The 10175-nt window shown below is 46.2% G+C and overlaps 1 pseudogene; it reads left to right on the forward strand.

Annotated features, from left to right (window-relative positions):
* The first annotated feature begins 607 nt into the window (after positions 1-607).
* LOC146641759 (uncharacterized) lies at positions 608-1906 on the forward strand (annotated as a pseudogene).
* The last annotated feature ends 8269 nt before the right edge of the window (positions 1907-10175 follow it).

Raw genomic sequence — 10175 nt, forward strand, 5'->3', positions numbered from 1 at the left:
CTTGGCTGCAGTGGTTATTATTATATTTACATGCTTCCAGCTCCCGTTTTTGCTCGATGACTGCTCGTACCTTTCCACTCCCCTTTTTCTCCCTCCTAGCGCTCACAGACACATAACAGGTATGGCAGTCCATTCTCCCAGCAGCACGGACTACACTGAACATGATGCTACATTCTTTAGAGCTATGCTTGTAGCATTCTGCCTGTTAGCTTAGCACAACAACAACAACAACGAAAGGGCGCTCTCTCACCCAGGAAACACACAGTCGCAGAGAGAGAGAGCGTCGCCCTGTAACCATGGCAACCGTAACGCTGCCGCCTGGAACAACAGATCGTAGCTGTCAAACAAAACCCAAACAGTCCTGACCCGCGACAAAATGAAACAGGAAAGTACCCCAGTGTATTCCATTTATTTCAACAAAGTAACTGTATTCTGAATACCACCTTTTTAAACGGTAACTGTAACGGAATACAGTTACTCATATTTTGTATTCTAAATACGTAACGGCGGTACATGTATTCCGTTACTCCCCAACACTGCTGGTGACATGGCTCTGACCTAGGTCAAAGGGGCAGATCCAGCCAAAGCCCTTCATTCTTCATTCAATATGGAGGAAAAGCTAATCAGTGCCGTGGCAAATCATCCCGAGCTCTATGATGCTAGATACTATTTCTACCGAGACAGGAATAAAAAGGACCTAGCTTGGAGACACATAAGTGAGGAGATCGGGCAACCTGGTAAGTTCATTCCTTCTTCTTTTTAATTTTCAGACTGACCCGATGAAGCCACGCAAAAGCTAGCAAGCCCGCCTACTGTCCCGCGATTTTCCCACTGTTGTACAGTGCAGAGCATCGCTTCCGCGTCATTGATGTTGGGGGGTACGGGAGGACCAGCGACGGTGGTATTCTGGCCAACTCCACCTTTGGTCAGGCTCTTCGGGCTGGGACTCTCCATCTGCCTCCTGACCAGCCTCTACCTGGTGGAGAACACCGTGGAGCCCAGCCCCATGTCTTTGTGGCTGATGAAGCGTTCCCGCTGCGGCGTGAGCTCATGAGACCTTTCCCTGGACGCCTCCTCCCTTTAGAGAAGAAGATCTTTAACTATCGCCTTTCCAGGGCCAGGATGATAGTGGAGGGTGCCTTCGGTATCCTCTCCTCACAGTGGAGGTTGTATCGGCGCGCTATGGAGCTCCGTCCTGAAATTGCGGAGAAGTGTGTGAAGGCAACTTGTGTTCTCCACAATTTTCTGCGCTGTGTGGACGAGAGAGGGGCACCTGCTGTGAGAGGTGTGGCACCTGCTGTGGTGGAGCCATTGCAAGGCCTGGGTCGTATGGCAGCAAACAACTCCTCCAGAGAGGCTGTCCTGGTGAGGGAGGGCTCACTTCTCGACAGAGGGAGCTGTGTCTTGGCAACCAAAGGAGTAGCCTGTTTGAAGTCCGAGTGACTTCCCCACAACGGCTCTTTTAAGAGCCACCCACAAACCTCTAACGAGTGTTCCTGTCTTTTTAAATTTTTCATAATAAATGGAGCTCTACTTCAAAATAAACTAACCTCTTTTTACTCTCTTAAGTAACTTGTCTTCACTATGTTCCTATATACAGTGTGGTACGCTAACCAGATAATGCGTTTATTCAGAGGACATCTGCAGGAGAAAGTGGAAGAGCCTCAGGGACACATATAATAAGGAGAAGAGGACAGAGAAGGAGAAGAGGAGTGGGTCTGCAGCAGGATCGGGGAGGAGATGGAAGCTCTTCGCGGTCATGGGGTTTCTAGACCCCTTCCTCACCCCGCGGGAGACTAGCGGCAATATGGTGCGGACCGTGGAGAACTTCTCCCCCGAGGACCAGGGACAGCCCGAAGAGGCAGCAGGGGTGTGTCAGTCAGAAGGTATGTTTACAATGAATTAATGTAGGCAGTTAATTTATGCGTGTTGTCATACAGGAATATATTTTGTTTATTAATAAACAGTATACAGTAGTCCCGCTGATGGACCGTCACTGCCTCGCCTTTAGGGACTCCAGGATAGTCAGCTCCACCGCTGATGGACCGTCCTGGGACCCGTCCCTCGCCCGCCTTCGAGCTGTCCTCCTCTGTGGGCCTGTAAAACACAGCACAAAACACCACAAAGTAATGAGAAGGCTGCAACCAGATTTTCATTTTCAAAATTGAAAAAAAAAAACAGGATATGAACAGATTGGTTGTAGATATTTAGTAAAGGTGATCACAAGGGGATTCAAGCAAGTAAAAAGCTATCAGTGCTTGATGTTCATACCTGTGGGTGCAGCAGCAGGAGCTGAGGGACCAGGGACTGGGGAGCCAGGAGAAGCAACAGGGGAGGACTCTGCTGCATGATTACTTGACTCTATCAAGACAATATTAAATGTTAACAGGTTGAAGACAATAGTCATAGAGAATATTATATTATTATATACTTATTATTATATATAGTGGTCTCTCATTTATTGCAGCACATGAACAGTAGTCACAGTTCTCACAAGTTGATTCTCAAAGTGCAAACCTTTGTCGATGTTAAAACGTAAAAGTATTATGCCGCGCTTTTTCTCCGTCTGCGGCGCCACTTTTGTGTGCCTTTTTCGCTCCCGGTGCAGGTGTCTATTTCCGAATGAGGGTCATAGTTAAGAGTGTTTTTGTGCTGTTTTTTCCTATTGGACGTGATGGTTATCAAAACCAAACATGATAAGTTTGGCAAGCGCAGGAGACACGACACGGAGGACATTTGTCATTTGGGCTGCAGAATGCAATGCGCATTGTTGAAAGCTGTACGGTGCAATAAAAAAAAATCAGCGAAAAGGCGAGGCAGTGACGGTCCATCAGCGGGACTACTGTATACTGTTTATTAATAAACAAAATATATTCCTGTATGACAACACGCATAAATTAACTGCCTACATTAATTCAAATTCAAATTCAAATTTTATTTGTCACGTACACAGTCATACACAGTACGATATGTAATGAAATGCTTGGACAACTGCTCGTGACCTAAAGAAAACAAAAAAGGAAAAGGCTATGAATAAGATAGGAAATAAATATGAAAAATTAAAAAGGGTAAATTTAACTAGGAAGGGATAAAATATAAATTAACTCATTCACTGCCAGCCATTGGCAGTGAATGAGTTAAGGTTAAAAATGAAATAACTGTACAACACAAATTAGAATGAAGGGTAAATTTAACTGGGAAAGAATAAGATAAAATATATAAATTAAAGTTGAAAATAAAATAACTGTACAACAAAATACACAATATAGAACTATATAAGAATGTATGAAGAAATATAAATATAAATAAATATATACACAATAACAGCAGCTGTACAAGTATTAACCGGAAATGAAGAATGTAGTGACCAGTGTTGTGCAATCCACATTATGTCTTGTGCAGTGCAAATATGCTTAAAGTGATTTAACCTCTGGGAGGTCCTAGAAAAATGCATACACTATTGGTCTTAGAGCCACAAATCGACCACGCCATAAAAAGTGCTATAAAAAGATTATATATTAATATTTCTTTCCACTTTAAATTAGCCAGTCTTTTAAAACTACTTCTCCCTGAAATATTCATACAAAGTTTTAATTATAGTTTCGTTGTTGTAAGGGTTAGGGTTAGGGTTAGGGTTAGCACCAACATGTATTTCGATCCACTTTTTTTTTTTTTTTTGCAGGAGCATAAAAAGCCCTCCAGGCGGCCAGCTGCTGGCAAGCTCCCCACAAAGACTGAAGGTGGAACGATCACGATCCCTTTAACCGTAATTAATCTGCAGTGAAAAATAGCGTTTATAATGGGTTTCAATGGGGCACAAATCGACCACTAAGACCAATAGTGTAAGTTTGTCTGTAGCTTAGCCACTGAAGCTAATTTCCGGAAGTCATACTGAAATTTTAACAGTAAATGTGACCAAACTTTTTTTTGCAGACTTTCGCTATATTCCATTCAACACAGTGCAAATGGCGTGTATACGAACAATGAAAAATGGCACAAATCGACCCAAGACCACCCAGAGGTTAAGTGATGAAGTGAAAACAATGTCCAGAATGTCCAGTGTGTGTAAGAACTGTGAGTGTGGGTCAGTACTGTGTGGTGGTGTGATTGAGAGACCGTATCGCCTGCGGGAAGAAGCTCCTCCTCAGTCTCTCTGTGTTGGTCTTCAGGGAGCGGAATCGCTTTCCTGACCTCAACAGAGAGAACAGTCTGTTGTTGGGATGGCTGAGGTCCTTCACGATCTTCCTGGCCTTGGTCCAGCACCGCCTGCTGTAGATTGAGTGCAGGTCAGGGAGCTCGGAGCGGATGGTGCGCTCAGCTGACCGCACAACCCTCTGTAGAGCTCGTCTGTCCTGCATGGTGCTGTTCCCGAACCAGGTTAAGATGTTTCCCGTCAGGATGCTCTCTATGGTGCACGAGTAAAAGTTCCTGAGCACCTTGGAGGGCAGTTGGAAGTCTCTCAAGCGTCTGAGGTGGTAGAGACGCTGTCGGGCCTTTTTCACCACGGTGTTGATGTGACAGGACCATGACAGGTCCTGCGTGATGTGAACTCCGAGGTATTTGAAGCTGTCCACTCTCTCCACTGGGCACTCGTTGATGACGGGGGTCTGGTAGTTCCTCTCCTGCTTAGTGCTGAAGTCCACTATCAGCTCCTTTGTCTTACTGACGTTTAGAAGGAGGTTGTTCCTCTGTTCCCCCTTCTAGTGTCCAAGTGAGTGAGTGATGTGTGGAGGAGATGAGAGATGGCATCGTCTGTGGAACGATTTGGACGGTAAGCGAACTGTAGTGGGTCCAGTGTGTCTGGTAGTGAAGAAATGATGAAGTCTCTGACCAGGCGTTCAAAGCACTTCATCACTACTGAGGTGAGGGCTACAGGGCGATAGTCATTGAGAGAAGCAGGGTGGGGTTTCTTCGGGACAGGAACAATGATGGACTCTTTGAAGCATGTGGGGATCACCGACTGAGATAAAGAGATGTTGAATATCTCAGTGAACACAGGAGCTAGCTGGTATGCGCAGTCTCTTAGGATGCGACCTGGGATGCCGTCTGGTCCTGCTGCTTTCCTGGTGTTCACTCTTTTGAAGGCTCTCCTTACTTCATGCTCGGAGATGACGAGCACGTTTCCGGTGCTGGCAGTATCTTCCTGTCTGCAGCCGTTAGCGCCGCTAGCACTAGCATTGTTGGAGTCCTTAGCTGCAGCCTCGAAGCGAGCATAGAAAGTGTTCAGCTTGTCTGCCAGAGTCACGGTCGCGTTCGTCATACCGGTTGTTGGTGCTTTATAGTCCGTTATTGTCCTTAGTCCCCGCCATAGGCTCCTAGAGTCACTCTGTTGGAGTTGTGACTCTAGTTTCCTCCCGTAGCGCTGCTTCGCCTCTTTCACCGCCCTCCGCACGTTATATGACGCGGCTTTGTACGGGTCCATGTCCCCCATCGTGAGTCCCGTGTTGTAGGCAGCGGTGCGGGATCTCAGAGCGTCGCGGATGGTTTTATCCACCCACGGCTTCTGGTTGGGAAACGTTGTGATAGTCTTTGTCTCCACGGTATCATCCGCTAGTTTCCCGATGAATCCCACAACCGCTTCCGTAAACACGTTGACATCATCATCGGAGCTGTTTCTGAACATGCCCCAGTCTGCGTCATCGAGTGCGTCCTGTAACGCGGCCACCGATTGATCCGTCCAGCGCGCGACCTTCCTCTGAACCGGAACTTCCTGTTTCAGCCTTTGTTTGTATTTTGGCATGAGGAAGATGGCGGCGTGATCAGATTTGCCAAACGGAGGGCGGGATTGTGCCTTGTAGCCATCCTTGACCGTAGTGTAGCAGTGGTCCAGTGTCCTTTCACCTCTGGTGGGGCAGGTGATGTGTTGACAAAAGTTCAGCGCTGTGCGTTTGAGGTTGGCGCTATTAAAGTCCCCCGTCACAATAAGCGCAGCGTCCCGGTGTTGTGTCTGATGCTGTGTGAGTGCCTCATGCAGCTCGCATAAGGCGGTGACCGTGTCCGCTTGTGGTGGAATATAAACGGCACTTATAATGACCGATGTAAATTCCCGAGGTAGATAAAAAGGATGACACATGATGGACAGTAGTTCCAGATTTGGTGTGCAGGAGCGTGTGAGAGGAACGACGTTCGCACTGTTGCACCAGTTGTTGTTCACCATTAAACATACGCCGCCTCCCCTTGACTTCCCCGAGTCCCGTGTCCTGTCCATGCGGTGAACCGAGAAGAACTCGGCCGGCTGGATGGCGTGGTCCGGCACCGCTGGGTTCAGCCATGTCTCGGTGAAGCAGAGGAGATTGCAGTCCCGAATGTCTCTCTGGAACTTTATCCTGGCCCTGAGGTCATCAAGCTTGTTCTCCAGTGACTGGACGTTGGCGAGCAGGATGCTAGGCAGAGGTGTGCGGTGTGCACGAGCTCTCAGCCTGTTCCTGACGCCGGCTCGCTTCCCTCTAGGCCGCCGCCGCTTCCCTTTGTTCTCCCTCAAGATCTCACTCGGCCAGCTCGGATCCGGAGTTAAAAACTTCGAATTATGAGTACATTGTATACCAATAGAAACAAGAGTGTCACTGTCATACCTAATGTACCCAATGGTGATGATTTTGCCGATTTAGAAACGCTGAAAACTAACTTAAAAAACAAAGACAAAGAAAAAGTGGTCAGAGCAGTCGTGACGGCAGCCGACCTCACCGGCGCCATCTTACATCTTACATCATTGTAAACATACCTTCTGACTGACACACCCCTGCTGCCTCTTCGGGCTGTCCCTGGTCCTCGGGGGAGAAGTTCTCCACGGTCCGCACCATATTGCCGCTAGTCTCCCGCGGGGTGAGGAAGGGGTCCAGAAACCCCATGACCGCGAAGAACTTCCATCTCCTCCCCGATCCTGCTGCAGACCCACTCCTCTTCTCCTTCTCTGTCCTCTTCTCCTTATTATATGTGTCCCTGAGGCTCTTCCACTTTCTCCTGCAGATGTCCTCTGAATAAACGCATTATCTGGTTAGCGTACCACACTGTATATAGGAACATAGTGAAGACAAGTTACTTAAGAGAGTAAAAAGAGGTTAGTTTATTTTGGAGTAGAGCTCCATTTATTATGAAAAATTTAAAAAGACAGGAACACTCTTTAGAGGTTTGTGGGTGGCTCTTAAAAGAGCCGTTGTGGGGAAGTCACTCGGACTTCAAACAGGCTACTCCTTTGGTTGCCAAGACACAGCTCCCTCTGTCGAGAAGTGAGCCATGAATTTCTCCCTCACCAGGACAGCCTCTCTGGAGGAGTTGTTTGCTGCCATACGACCCAGGCCTTGCAACGGCTCCACCACAGCAGGTGCCACACCTCTCACAGCAGGTGCCCCTCTCTCGTCCACACAGAGCACACTTCTCCGCAATTTCAGGACGGCGCTCCATAGCGCGCCGATACAACCTCCACTGTGAGGAGAGGATACCGAAGGCACCCTCCACTATCATCCTGGCCCTGGAAAGGCGATAGTTAAAGATCCTCTTCTCTAAAGGGAGGAGGCGTCCAGGGAAAGGTCTCATGAGCTCACGCCGCAGCGGGAATGCTTCATCAGCCACAAAGACATGGGGCTGATGAAGAGCGTCAGGTTCACATGTAAAGTCAATGGAAAGGCGCGATGACCCACGCCTTTCCAGCCTCTACCTGGTGTTCTCCACCAGGTAGAGGCTGGTCAGGAGGCAGATGGAGAGTCCCAGCCCGAAGAGCCTGACCAAAGGTGGAGTTGGCCAGAATATCACCGTCGCTGGTCCTCCTGTACCCCCCAACATCAATGACGCGGAAGCGATGCTCTGCATCCACAACTGCAAGGAGAACAATGGAAAAAGTTTCCTTGTAGTTGTGGAACATGGATCCTGAGTTGGGGGGTGCCTTCGTCTGGACGTGCTTCCCATCCAGAGCTCCACAGCAGAGAGGGAAGTTTCAGCGCTCCTGGAATCCCTCTGCGATGGACCGCCAGTCTTCAGTTGAAGGCACAGCCATGAAATCGTCCACTAGACAGTCCCAGATGGCTGTCGCTACCTGGGGGATGATCTAGCTCACCGTGGACACACCGACTCGAAAACTGAACGCGATGGTCCTGAAGGAGTCCCCGGTGGCAAGGAACCTGGACAAAATTGTTTAAAATGAGTATTATGTGTACTGCAGTTACAAAATACATTATTGAAATTACAAAATTACAAATTACAAAACATAAATCTTACATAAAACATTTTGTAATTATAAGGATATATTAGATATAATCTAAAACAGTCAGTGGTGATTATATACAAATATTCAACTATCCCAGAATTAAACCAGGTCTAAATAAAAAAAAGGAGTGAGTATCACTACAAAGATTAACCCACAGTGGTCCTAATACCAGTTTGATATCAGGCTGTTTAATACTGAAGCTTTGGGACCTTATGTCCAGTTTCTTTTCTGACCATTTCCTTGGCTTCAGTTGTGGATTAGATTAGTTTGGAATATGGCTCTGGGATGGTTTTACACTCATTTTTGAGACTTTTTGTCAGACTTAGCGTTAGACTTGGTTTGAGACTCATTATGCACTTTTTTGGTTCATTTGTTTGTTTCAGACTATTTTGACTTTGGCTCAAACTAGGTTTTACACTATATTGGAGTGTTTTTTTGGCATTTGAACTGGTTTAAAATCTGGCTTTCAAACAGTGGCTGTCGTGTTTTTCGATGTCAGGCCCTGTCTTGGACAGGAAATCAGGAATGATCAGACACCTCCTCGTGGTGTTGCTGACGGAAAAGAATGTAAACACGTGTGAAGTTTTTACCCCATAGTTGTTGACCGCGCTCACTCAATGTGTCCTCAAAGCCTCACAGACATGCTGAATGCATTTTATTCAGGAAGTTTAAAGCTGCATTCTTTACATTAACAGCCTTCAACGTTTAGCTGTGATAGTCAGAGACCGATGTTCCTCACAAAGACACGGAAAGTGCAAACGAGGTGACTCACTGGATTCTCAGAAACTGGGACAAACTACTTTCTCTTATATGAAAGAGAGCGAGGCCATTCATGCATCCTGGATGTTTTCTCTCCTCTGTGTCTGCTGGCCTCGCACGCCCTCCCTCACTCAGCTGTCTTCACTTTTGATCGCCCACACCCTATTTATCCTGATAGAAAAAGAGAGAGAGAGAGAGATGAGTCATTCACACATTATTCACTTTTCTCTCAAAGACACACGCATTTGGTCTTCTCTCCTTGTGAGGCCCATCGATCAGTCTGAAACCACACACAATGTCCTCACAAAACAATGTCCTCACAGGTGTACTCACAAAACACAATACAAAGGTGTGGGAAGGAGAAAGCAAACACTCACACAATCTGTGGTTTTCTCCCTGAGAATACTAATAGACTTGTCAGAATAAAACTAAAACTATAGATATCCAGTCTTTTAAACGCATACAAACTACAAGATAAAAGTTCCTGAGTCAAATATTTTGTGTGATAAATTACTTCATTTTGTTGGTCAGTTGACAGTGAATCTCTTGGTATATTAAACTGATGTCATTTTGTTGGATGTTGAATGGTAGTTGAGCATTGGGTGATGAATTAGTGGGCTTGCTTGTGATAAATATTAATTTGGTGGATCAATAAATTGGGAAGTTGTCAGTCTCGTTAATTAGATTAATTTGTTGGTGATACTTTAGTCTAGATCAACAGAGATCTACACATTTGTGGTGAGCCATGACTTTTACACAAAGACTAGCAGAGACGATGACCACACTGCTGACAGATACAGTTCTTCTTCACTCCTTCCTTCCTGGGTGAAGAACTACATATAAAAACTGTACTGTTAGCAAATTGTACACATATTATCAAAAGTAAAGCTGCTTATTCTGCTGAAAAACATAACCGTTAGTATTATATTGATTAGTATTACTGCAGCAGATGTTTTGGGGGGTTTTCGGAGAGGGGTGAGGGGAGGCTCAGATTAAACAAGAGCAAGGGCTATACTAAAACTAAAGCTTTTTCCTAATATGACCTTTAGCCACATGATTGGACCAGATGTGCCTGGTTTTGTTGTTATCTATTGTCCAGCTGGACCTTACTCAGTATTTCTGTCTGATTTTGCAGACTTTTTATGTGATTTAGTGCTCAGCTCAGGTAAAATAAATATTGTGGGTGACTTTCACATCCATGTAGATACTAAAAATG

Source organism: Rhamphochromis longiceps, linkage group LG23 (genome assembly GCF_057381845.1).
Source record: "Rhamphochromis longiceps isolate RC_006_pf linkage group LG23, R_longiceps_female_GT1.1, whole genome shotgun sequence".
NCBI classification, from domain to species: Eukaryota; Metazoa; Chordata; class Actinopteri; order Cichliformes; family Cichlidae; genus Rhamphochromis; species Rhamphochromis longiceps.